Source organism: Cervus elaphus, chromosome 10 (assembly GCF_910594005.1).
Source record: "Cervus elaphus chromosome 10, mCerEla1.1, whole genome shotgun sequence".
In the NCBI taxonomy this organism is placed as follows: Eukaryota; Metazoa; Chordata; class Mammalia; order Artiodactyla; family Cervidae; genus Cervus; species Cervus elaphus.
The window spans coordinates 43786814-43799396 of NC_057824.1; the positions used below are offsets into that span (position 1 = coordinate 43786814).

Below are 12583 nucleotides of genomic sequence, written 5' to 3' on the forward strand. Positions count from 1 at the left end.
CATCATTAATATTGCAAAGCTGCTCTGCATGGGACCCAGGTCCTCTCCCTCAGTCCTGACAGGGTCAGAGTCCTTCCAAATCCCACCTCAAGACGGCTGCTTCGCCCCAGAGCAGGCGTGACCACCCTGCTGACTGGAGCAGAGGCCCGTGGAGTTTCCAGGGCTGGCATGCCCTCCCTTGCACACAGCCCACCATAGCCCGGCTGAGATTTCCCCAAGGCTCCTCCCTTCAGGCTCAAGTTACCCAGCTCCAGTGTGAAGCAGAGATGTGGAAGCCTGGTTTCCACATGGATTCCCTGAGCAGGAAGCTGAGAATGTGAGAGTGAGTCACCTTTTGTGGGCCAAAGTCTGGTTAAATATCCCCTTGTTTATTATAGTAAAAAGCCAGGAAACCATGGGGATTTACCTGGCTCCCAGCCTCCTCTCTGCCACCAAAGAGTCCTGCCTGTGGCTTCCGAGGGTAAAGGGGAACGACTCCCACAGAACACTGACAGGTGAAGGAGGGTAGTTAACATCCGCGAGCTTCCTTCCATCGACCAGGTCCTGCCTAGGCGTCTTCCTCCTTTTATCTTCTGAAGAATCTTTGAGGGCGTCCCTGATGGTCCAGTGGTTAAGAACCCGCCTTGCAATGCAAAAAACACCGGTTCGATCCCTGGTCTGGGAAGATCCCACATGCTGCAGGGCAGCTAAGCCCAGGCACCACAACTAATGTGCCCAAGCTCTGGAGTCTGTTTGCTGCAACTACTGAAGCCCATGCGTACAACAGCCCATGCTCCGCAACAAGAGAAGCCAGCACAGTGAGAAGCCCATGACCCGCAACTGGAGAGCAGCCCTCGCTCGCCGCAACTAGAGAGACTCCAAGAGCACCAGTGAAGAACCAGTGCAGACAAAAATAAAAATAAACATTTAAAAATAAAACAATCTTTGAAGCTGCTATCATTCAGCTCATTTTATAGGTGAGACATTCGGTTACTCTCAGAGAGTTATCTGCCCCACTCCGTAGTTCAAGGGGGCCTTCAATCTCAAGTTTGTTTGTGGTCAAACCTAACCTCCTTCCCCGAATCCTTTAGTTCAGAGGATTTGAACATGCTGATAACAATGTCAAACATTTGACTTGTATTTATGCTCTCATTCTACAGATATTTATTGAAGATGTACACTGAGTTTACTAGCTGTCCTGAGACTTGTCATTTGAAAGGTTCTCCAGGGTAAGAGGAGAGGAGACGCAGCACAAATAGCTTGACTGTGCTGGGTTCGCTCAGGACAGCGGTGCATGGCCTTAGGGAAGAGCAGACTGGGGCTTACTGTCAAGGGCCTGGGGAGCCCGAGCCCTCGGGAACCGAACTCTGGTCGTCAAGTCAATAAAGTGTAGAGAGCAAAAGAGGAGATCAGAGGGGAGATGGGACCGCGACAAGTTCACAGCAGAGAGGGAAGGCAATGTGGAGGAAGGCAGAAGAGAGCAAGACCTTGGAAAAGAATGGGCACTCCGGCTATGTCCCTGCAGGAGAATAGAGAGGTCGTGGGGGAAAGAGAGGCAGCTGAGGAGGCGGGTGGCGGTCGTGAAGGGAACCGGATGCTCGGTGGAGATGGAGGAGCCGGAGGGAAGACAGCAGACAGGAGGGGGTTGGGGCGGAGCAGATCTGGTAGGCGGATAAAGCTAAGATTCTGGGTAAAGATAAGATTCAAGGTTCACTGGATGTGAAGTCAGCGGATCACCTGTGACGAGAGGCTTCCCAGGGTCCAAGTTCTCCTCCTGCAAGTCTGATGTGAAGCACGTGGAACAAAGTCAGGCTTCAAGCAAGCTGCTGGGTGAGGGACGACCCTGGAGAATGGAGTCCCTGTAGATGAGGCCCCATCACTTGAGTCAACAGTGAAGACCGGCCATTGTAGGTAGGACTGCGCAGGGATTTCAGTAAACCCTGTGTGAGCTGTGACTCAGCTCTCTGCAGGTCAGACCCGCCTAACCCACTCTCATGGACGGGTCAAGCTTTTTCTAGGATCCCTGGGCTGAGCTCTCCAAATACGCTCTGGTTAAAACAAGGAGTGGGCATGGCTCACACAGCTGTCTACACTGCAGGGCCTGAAAGAGTTTCTGAGAAAGACCGCACCCTTCTCAGATCTGAATCATCTCACCATCTTCATTAACTCTGACAGAGAGTTTTAGCAAGTTTCTTTAGTTTTGTTTTGAGAGAGAGAGGAGAAAAAAAAAAAAAGCAAGGAAGAGAGACATGTACCAAAATAACCAGCTTTAACAAATGGCTACTGGTTTAAAAATAGTGCAGGGTTTGAGTTTTTGCCTTTATCTCAGTGGTTGACCTTGCTAATACAGTATGTAGATCTCTTGCCAACTAATCGGCCGACTGTAAAGCACGGCTTCAAGCTGTGGTCAATGATCTGTAACGGGAATGAATGAGAGGGTTTTAGCAGCCAGGATCTGTAGCCTACTATCTGTATCTGACAGCTGTCACCCTCTCTGCAGAGGCCAAGGCCTAGACCTTCATTTAAAAGCAGCATGGCTGATCAGATTACTGGGACAGTGTGTCAAAACTGACTGCGCTGAACTAGGAAGACAGAAAGTAAATCTATAAATAGTAGTCTTGCTGCCTCCATGAAGCACTGAAGGGGAACCAGTATTGAGCAGCAAATGCAATGTTTAGTCTTTGCAGCCAGTGGGACACTACTGCGGCCAGATCAGAAGCCCTGCTCTATGATATCATGTCATGGAAAGATCGGCTTTATGGGCAAGAATTTCAAAGAGTGTTACATTCTTGGCAACGGGAATGGTCGCACAGCAATAATTGGTTTGAACCAACTTTATGAGCTAACAAGGCTCCACAGCACTTAATAATGTCCTCGGGGCACCCGGACTCAGCAAGTCACCTTTCCCATAACGTGCCGGCTGCCTGTTTCCGACAGTCCACGGGGACCGCCAGTGTTGAAACACAGAGAGTGATAAAATAAGAGGCTCTCCATTTGATATCTATTATAGATGTCAACTGGGTCTTCAACCAGAACAGCTGCACAAAGTGCTCGGGGAGCCCGGAGCATCGTGAGGGTGAGTTATCTATAGACCATGCTGATAGCACGGCTTAGACACTGGACATCGCTGGTTATAAATGAGCCAGCTGACATTTTAGAGTGTGTACCGACTCTTCCAAGAACCATTTGTCACTCTTCAAGGTTTCCGCTGATAAAACCTGGGATGTCTAAAAATTTGTCAACAACCGCAGAAAGTAACCCTGAGGTCATGGCAGGGGGTGACGAAGAATGTGCTTACTTGATATTCTCCAAACACACAAATGGAACGCTGGTGGCGACAGGGTTCCCAAGGCCTCTCCAGGTTGTGGAGTTCCCAACCAGCGGTGGTGTGGCTGCCCAGGGCGTGGACGTTGCCATGGTGTGCTCCTAACCAGGCAAACACGGACCTGGCCTGAGTGAGCAAGGCCCTGGACCGCTGGCTCTGCCGTCTTCAACCACTCCTCACTGGGGTAGAGATGGTGGGCATTAAGCAAGTGGTTTTGTTTTTTCCCCAAGAGAAAAAAAGGGCAGTTGGTTTGTCCTTGGCTCTTTTTATTTTTTAAAGTTCAAATTAAATAATAATTTTTTAAAAAACCAATGTTAATAACATTGACAGGCACAGCTCTAGAGCTTTATGTTAGAGCTGAATTTAAATCTCACAACCTGCTGAACTAGGTACTTATATGAGGCCCATTTCACAGATGAAAAACAAGAGACACAGAGAGGTTACGTGAAGGGCTCAAGGTCACACAGTCAGAGAAGGGTCAGGATCAGACCTGACAGGCCAGCTTCAGGGCTACCCCATAAATGGTTGCCTCAAAAAGACACTGTGTGGGAAAGTGAGCGTGTGGAAAGAGAAGACCAAAGCGGCTCGTTCGGAATTGGGTAGGAATGAAAAAATAAAAGAAGGCGAACAAAAGCCATTTCTGTCTTCCTGGCTGACTGTGAACGCATTCACTCTGCAATGAGTGTGCGACACGCGTTTTCCAAGCTCGTCTGTCCCTAGGCACTGGGCGAGGCAGTACAAGAGAGGAGCAGAGACCACCATGAGAAAGCCAGGCTAGTGTTTTTGCTCATTTGCGGGCCTCTACCCTGCATGCCATGCCGCTTCAGCCTCTTTAGACGTTAGAAGACACCTTTTAGCTATGGAATCCGGGGAGTGGAGGGGGGACACACTGAGGGGTGGTGGTGGGAAGGGGGGCACAGGCTGACTGGAAACAGCACAAGGAAGTGCTGTGAACGCAAATGAGCTGATAAGCCTTTGGGCTGACATTGAGGTCACTTTGCCCGATCGCTGCTGGCCATTTGGGGGCTCCTGCTGGCACTCTGTGCTGCCCGGAAGACAGAGAATAAGCCTAATTAAAAAGTCCCATGTGCCCCCATGGCTTTAAAAGTGTCACACTGGCTGTCTGTCACTATCTCTTGGAATCATGATGCAAGAGCTGAGAGGAATAACTGGAGATCATTTAATGCAACCTCCTGGATTCAACTTCAATGAATGAAAAAGTGGGGCCCCCCTCAAAGGCCAAGTGGCTTGCCCAAGGACAAAGAGCCAGAGACAGACAGAACCAAGAGGGGACCCAGGTCTGGGAGCTCCCGACGGAAATATTTTTCTACCATTCCATAGCAGTGTCCATGAAATGAATGCAGTGTTACGGAATCAGCAAATTCAATCAAGTCAAATGTGTGTTTTGAAAAAAAATAAAAAAATCAAGAATGAAGAAATAGAATTTGAAGAACATTCAACATTCATGAGGTGGGCCCATCTCAGGTCACTGGAGACGTTTCTCTGGTGCAAAGGTTTTCTTAATAAAGGGTTTCATTGGCCAGTTGGATCGAGACATGCACACACTGATATTTTGCTCCTGGCAATACCTTAAAACCCCCAGTTAGGCAAGAGTAAAAAACGGCAATGGCCTTGAGAGCGCAGCATGGTTTATACATGGCGTACTCATCTTTGAGGGTTTGGAGAAATCTATGAGGGATCCGATGCTTTTCCACCTATTGACATTTACAAAGCAGTTTAAATCATGCATGAGAGGCCTCAGGCACACGCAGTTCACAAAACATAACTCTGAGCTCCCAGGGAATTTAAGCTGACCAACACTCTTTATTAGAACCGACAGTGAAAGACAGCTATTGCGAAATTCGTACCAGAAATGCTATACCAAGATGACAGCTTTAATGCCAGTGGATATATTATGTAGATTACCTGACTCAAATCTTTCTTGTTAAATAAGTTTCATGCATTCTTTTTTTTTTCCCTCCTTAAGAAAATCCTTCTAGCTTCACTGGGGGAGTATTCCTTAAATTCCTTGCTCATTCATCTGGTTTTCAATATTTTGGACATGCTAGGTTAGCATGAAAGATCAGATAGAGATATTTAAACAGTGGGAAACAGTTAAACCTTTAAATGAACAACAGAACTGAACCATGAATTAAGTGTTTCAATGTTTTTTTTTGTATAATGTTCCAATAATTAATAATTTTGAAAAAAGAAACACCATCCTCAGGCTGATTCATTCTAGATATTTTATTCCCATGTAATCTGAGATTTTAAATCTATATAATTATAAATTAAGGGTAATTTCACCTGCATGCTTTTATAGGCCAAGAATTTCGAGGAAATAAGGTCTCAGTGAAAACTGGCCAGGGCCAAAAGACAGTGAGACTACTTTCTAATCTTCACAGAAATCGAAATACAATGTAGATGTTTTAAATTCTACTTGAAGAGGAGACAGAAGGCGTAGGTCAATATGACTGAGGTCAGAAAAAGAAATCATGGGTATTTTTGGCCTTGGTGACAGTTGGCCAAGGGCAAGCTTGACGGAGCCTGAATTCGGATAAGGCTGCTATTACTTGGAGGCCCCTGACACTCCGAACGGATCAGATTCTTTGCTTCCTGTGCTAGACGTTCCAGCCTGCCTCAGCCCTACACGCTCTGTCCCATGTTCTCACTGCTCAAGCCTGGCCTCCTCCACAGGGCACTGCCTTTTCTAAGCAGCATAGCAACCAGTGTGCTCATGAAGAGACACGCGTGCTTCAGCAGTCAAGGTTCGCGTTGCTTGGAATGTACTCTGTGGCTGTGTTCACAGTATGTATCGAGCTGCCTTGAACTTGCTTCTCTATTGTGCTCTAATGGTTATAGCCAAAGGGTTACAGAATCCAGGAACACCAAGCTCTGTCTCTAGGCTCCATAAATCACATGCCACTTTCACATAATGATCGGTATTTTTCAAACATATAGATGCTTCGGTGATTATAAAAATACATTTTCCTTTTAAAAGCACAGCTAAATTCACAGTCACCTTATAGTCCTGGTGTATTTTTTTTTTTTTTGAAATGGATGTGTTTTTCAAACACATATAAAAGTGTTTATACAATAAATGCCCATCTACCATCACCCAGTTTCAACAATAATCAACTCACAGCCAACCTTGTTTCATCTACACCCTACCCACTCCAGCTGCTTCCATCTTTTCAGATAATTTTAAAACAAACCCCAGATATTACATCATTTCATCCACATGTATTTCAGTAAATGCATTTTATATGTTTCAAATTTTGAGATGGCAAAGCTACAACTATTACTGTGTAGGGCTTTCTTATTTTTAACTTTAAAAATTATCCTCATATTAAAAAAACAAACTAAAGAACCAATTATCCAGGTGATTCCAAGGACCTCCATCATATATTCAAGTTCAAGAGAGGACAATATGTAATTTCTTGATAACTACTAGGGACTAACAAGATGTGTCTATCTATTGTTTAAGGAATAATTTTCAAATGATTTCCTGAATGATACCCACCAACTATGAAAACATAAATTTATGGCATTGTAATCAAAGCCCAAAGAGTGAATATATTAATAGAGTGAGCTTGAAATGAACCTCCTGGAAAAGGTTTCTATTAGTGTTAAATAAGAGATAGATCACATATCTTGTAACCTAAGTAGTAAACACAATTGCATATCCCACAAGCAAGCCATAGTCTTTCAAAAGATGATAATAAAGAAACTGCAGATATATTTTTATGCACTGGGTATAAAAACACAGGCATGAATCACCACTTGACAATCCCAGATCATATGCAATCCTTAAGTGACCCTCCAGCCACTGAGCATGAAGAAGACTGAGGCAGTCTGATACCCTACAATCATCCAAATAAACTTCCAAAAAAATTGCCTTCTGTGCTTACAGTCATGTCTTAAAAATCACAGCACTGAATGAATTACATTATATTAATAGAACTGACAGCTGATGAAATAATGCAAGAAAAATAATCTACTAGTGACCTCAAATGAAACCACAAAGACATTAGGCTAATGGAAGTAAAATCGCTCATTGCACAGTGATTTTACTTTTAAAATTTTATACTCAAATAAAAAAAGTCAACCTAAACCTTCCTCAGGATATTACATTTTGAAACTAACCACAAAATACTTCCAGAAAGGAGGCTTATTTCAGAAAATCTATATGCATTTTTATTTTTTCAAGCGTGAGCAAGCTTTCTATATCACAGGGTGGTTAACCGTGGAAGAAAATACCACAGTGATATGAAATAAGTGAAGATCATTGATCTGAAATAGTCTATAATTACCATTTTAAGGGTAGAACACCTGTTTTACTGAGGGAACATCCATATGCAATACACTTCCTCACTATAATTACAAGAAGAGTGAATGATGGCCCACAGATTCTCAATCTCCAACTCTTTTCTCTGACTTTCACTTCTGTGGTTAGGCGGCAAGAAAGCCCATGTGAGAGAGACATGGGCACGCAGCCTCACTTCCCCTCCCCTCAGAAGCTAGGCGCTTCTCTTCATCCTCTTTGCAAAGACAAAGAGCAAAAACAAGAGCACAAAGGCAAACTTTCATAATCCACGCAGATCCCGTTAAGACAGACGAACCCAATTTTGGCCGCACCATGTGAGGCATGTGGGATCCTAGTTCCCTGACCAGGGACTGAACCTGCGCCCCTGCAATGGGGCCACTGGAGGTGCTGAGTCTGAACCACTGGACCACAAGGGAAGTCCTCAACAACTTTTATTTTCAAAAAACCTTCCATCAGAAAATTGAGCTCCAGAGAACAGCACATGTAATTGGGAATAATAAACACAGGTGGGATTACTCACAGGTGTGTCAGAGCAGCATAAAATCTCTTGTGACTTTAGAAATAACTGCTGTGCTTCCTTCATTTCAATCTTTAGAGGTAAGAGTTTAGTTCCTTAAATTTTCTTAAAATTTCAGAGAGCCGTATCACTACTAGGTTACATCAGAGAATAAACATTCTTTGGTCCGATCTCCAGCGATAAATGGAACTTCCCTCTCCTTTAAAATATCCTGCCAAGTGACACACAGTGCTTGGTGATGGCAAAAGCACTCTTTCCTGAGGTAGTTAGTTCCATGTTTACATAGCTCCACTTTGAGATTTTAGCTCAGAGCAAGAAAGAGCTCTCTGTCTTCTTGTAGTTTCCACTCCTTCCTAGCTCTATCCTTAGATATCCCACAAGGTGATTCTAATCTTTTTCACTTGAAAGGATTTCGGGTACAGCACTGCAGAAAGTCTCTGTATTCCTCAGAACTTCTCTTCTCTAGGCAAACATTTATAGTCATTTTAACAGTTCACAGAACTCAGTTTCAAGAACACTTCAGCCATCATTTGCTTATTCATTTGTGTGTTTATTCATTCAATTATCCAGGTAAACATTTGTAATTATTTCAAGTATTCTTCATAAGACATGCTTCAACAATATCTTGCTCATGAACCTAGAGATTATTATACTAAAATGAAGTGAGTCAGAGAATGACAAATATCACATCCCCACCTATTTACGGAATAAAAAAAATGATAAAAATGAACTTATTTACAAAGCAAAAACAGACTCACAGACAGAGAAAATAATCTTAGGATTACCAAAGAGGAAAGTGGGGGATGAATGAGGAATTTGGGATTAACAGATACATACTACCATATATAAAACAGATAAAACAACAAGGACCTACTGTATAGTGCAGGGAACTATACTCAATATATTATAATAACTATAATATAAAATAATTTGAAAAAGAATATATATATATATACACACACACACACACACACACACACACACACACACATATATAAAACTGAATTAGTTTGTGGTGCACCTGAAACTAACACAACATTATAAATCAACTATACATCGATAAAAGTTTTTTAAAAGAATATCTTACCATTTGCTTATTTCATTCATTTATTCATTCACTCAGCAAACACTGAGAGTGCCTCTATCTGTATTAAGTTCCTGGGTGCTCTGGACACAAGAAGTCAGGGGCCCCTTGTGATACACAGATACAGAATCATGGTGCCGTGTGGTAAGCGCTGTCCTCAAGATATGTAAATGAAAAGTGCACGCGCGAGTGCTAAGTTGCTTCAGTCATGTCCGACTCTTTGTGATCCCATGGACTGTAGCCCGCCAGGCTCCTCTGTCCACGGGATTCTCCAGGCAAGAATACTAGAGTGGGTTACCCTGCCCTCCTCCAGGGGATCTTCCTGACCCAGGATCAAACTCATGTCTCACGTCTTCTGCACTGGCAAAGCGGGTTCTTTACCACTAGTGCCATCAGTGGTGATGTAAATAAGCAAGTATTCCAAGATCACTTCTAAAGGCTTTATAATATCCTAGCCGATCAATACAGATGCCAAGCTAACCTTCTACTCCACCTGGAGTGAGTTTTTTTTCCGAGCAGAAGCCACAGGTTGTACTGCTGTAGAAGACAGTCTGCCCAGCAGACTGCGTCCTGGTCTCTGCTATCAGAAAAACCAGCTCTGTTCAGGTATCAGACAGCCATGGGCCCAGCCCAGGAGATGATCTAGGGTCTAAGTTAGTGTGTATTGGCTAGTGACTGGTTTGGGTAGATGGGTGACCAAGTTCAAGCCTGTCATTCATGAGATGAATGAGGAAATGCTACAGAACCTCTGGAAAGGATTTTCCCTCCAAATACAAAGAAACATACATGAAGGAGGCGGTCTGTCCTCTTCCCTTCCTTGGAGTATAGGGTGGGGACCCAAAGCTTATAGCTGGGGTAGCTAGCTTACCTACTTAAGGAGAAGCCAGATCCTCAGAGAAGCCGGTCCTACACACTCATATGGCTAACTCTGGACATTTATTCTGTGAGATAACTAACTGAACATCCCTCTTTTACGGCCATCTTTGGCTAGGCCTTCTGTTACTTGCAGCCAAAAGCATTCTAATATGCAGTCTTCAGAGCAAGGGTCTTGGTGGTAGACTGGTTCAAATGAGGCATCAAACTCTTACGTAAAACAAGAAAGACGCCAACTTGAAAATGGAGAGGGAACCTATGATCTCATATGCCAAGATTTAGAAAGGGAGAGTAAAGACTAAAGGAAGATTAAATTATCACATGGCAATGACAGTCTCCCCCTGGTTTGGAAACTTTCCTTCCAAGCCAGGGCAGTGAAAAAGGACCATTTTATCTCACTTTTGATCACAGACACAAACTTTTAAAACTTTCTAGAGTCTGACTTGTGTAAAGGAAAAGGACAGATGCTGTGATATATATACTAACAAGTAAAGAGACTGAAATACCCACAGCACTTCAGAGAGTTGCAACTTTAAGTCACACTTTCAATCCTTTGTCCCATTCTGCTCTTACTTAATTCTGCTGCTTTCAACGATATAACTCAATACACTAAAAACATTGACTGTATTTGACCAGGGATTATACAACTTTGTTTCCAGTTCAGTTCAGTCACTCAGTCATGTCCAACTCTTTGCAACCTCATGGACTGCAGCACACCAGGCTTCCCTGTCCATCACCAACTCCTGGAGCTTACTTAAACTCAATTCCATCGAGTTGATGATGCCATCCAACCATCTCATCCTCTGTCGTCCCCTTCTCCTCCTGCCATCAATCTTTCCCAGCATCAGGGTCTTTTCCAATGACCCAGTTCTTCGCATCAGGTGGCCAAAGTATTGGAGTTTCAGCTTCAGCATCAGTCCTTTCAATGTATATTCAGGACTTATTTCCTTTAGGATGGACTGGTTGGATCTCCTTGCAGTCCAAAGGACTCTCAAGAGTCTTCTCCAACACCACAGTTCAAAAGCATCAATTCTTCAGCACTCAACTTTCTTTATAGTCCAACTCTCACATCCATACATGACCACTGGAGAAACCATAGCTTTGACTAGACAGACTTTTGTTGGCAAAGTAATGTCTCTGCTTTTTAATATGCTGTCTAGGTTTGTTTTAGTCCTCAGTAACAGGACATTAGAAACTTTAAGAAAAAGGTTTTAGGAAAAACAAAAGAGGAAAGGAAGCTTTCAGTGAAGCATAGTAGGTCCCCTACATAGAAGCCTTCAAGTTACCAACTTTCAAAGATGTGAATGAGGCCCTGTATGCCAGTGGCCGTACTATACTACTGTACTTTTCAAGGTATTGTGCTATAAGATTAAAAATGTTTTATTTTTTGTGTGTTTGTCTTTTATGTATTATTTGTATGAAAAGTATTATAAACCCGTCACAGTACAGTACTATATAGCTGATTGTGTTAGTGGGTACCTAGGTACTCTGTTGGAATTAAAAACAAATTGGACTTATAAATGTGTTTGCAGAATGGAATCTGTTTGTATGGAGGAGACTTACTGTACGGTATCGATGGGAAGAACTTTTGAGGCCAGCACTGGGAGTCTTACAGTCTTTGGAGTTGTGATTTCCCAATCATTGGAGACAGGGAGGTCAAGGAACGAGGAGTCCAGGATGGTCAGGGTCCTCCAGCAAGCCTCCTGGACTCCCCATTTCCTGGACCTCCTTGTCTGCAATGACTGGGAAATCACAACCCTAAACTTGGTATTGTTATCAGTAGTGACAAGAAGGAGTGCATGGCAATGAGGTTGGAGGGCTGAGGTGGATGGAAGGAAGACCACTGGAGGCAAGGAGGTCAGGAGGCTCAGGCAGACTGCCCTCGTGAATGCTGAGTCGTGGTGTAAAGACTCTTCTACGACAACACTAAAAATTTCAACAAACCGGGGCTGGGGGTGGTGGTAGATAAGAAAGGGCAGACGTGATATAACCTGCTGCCTGGCTTTCAAAGCAGCATTTTCTTAAGATGAAGGAGGAACAACTTATCTATTTTCAGATGGAAGAAGGGGAGGAGAAGGAAAACCAGAGCCTTGTTTCTACAAGTGCACTTATGTACAGCAACACATTACATCACGGCAAGCAATGTGCTATGCCTAGGAACACAGCTGGACCATCCAGAAAGACAACAGGATGAATAAACTTTTTTACTCTTTTTCTCATGGCTATATCATCACTCACATATTCGATAATACTCAGGAAGGGGTTGTCCTATAGCAGTGCATTTTTCACAAAGCTGAAGCTACACCTTTAAGTCAATCATTTAACTATACCAAGAGCCATCTTCTCTGCTTCTCTATTTAAAAATGCCCTATACTTGATTACTTGAGTTTAATCTCATCTTCTCTTGATGACAGAGGTTTCCACGTACGGGGCTCAGTAATTGTACCCGCTGGGCTTCCCTGGTGGCTCAGTGGTAAA

The 12583-nt window shown here is 43.6% G+C and overlaps 1 protein-coding gene across 6 annotated transcripts in view; it reads right to left on the bottom strand.

Annotated features, from left to right (window-relative positions):
• The window catches only part of AUTS2 (activator of transcription and developmental regulator AUTS2), a 1192920-nt gene that overhangs the window by 224029 nt on the left and 956308 nt on the right, over positions 1-12583 (bottom strand). The window lies entirely within an intron of this gene.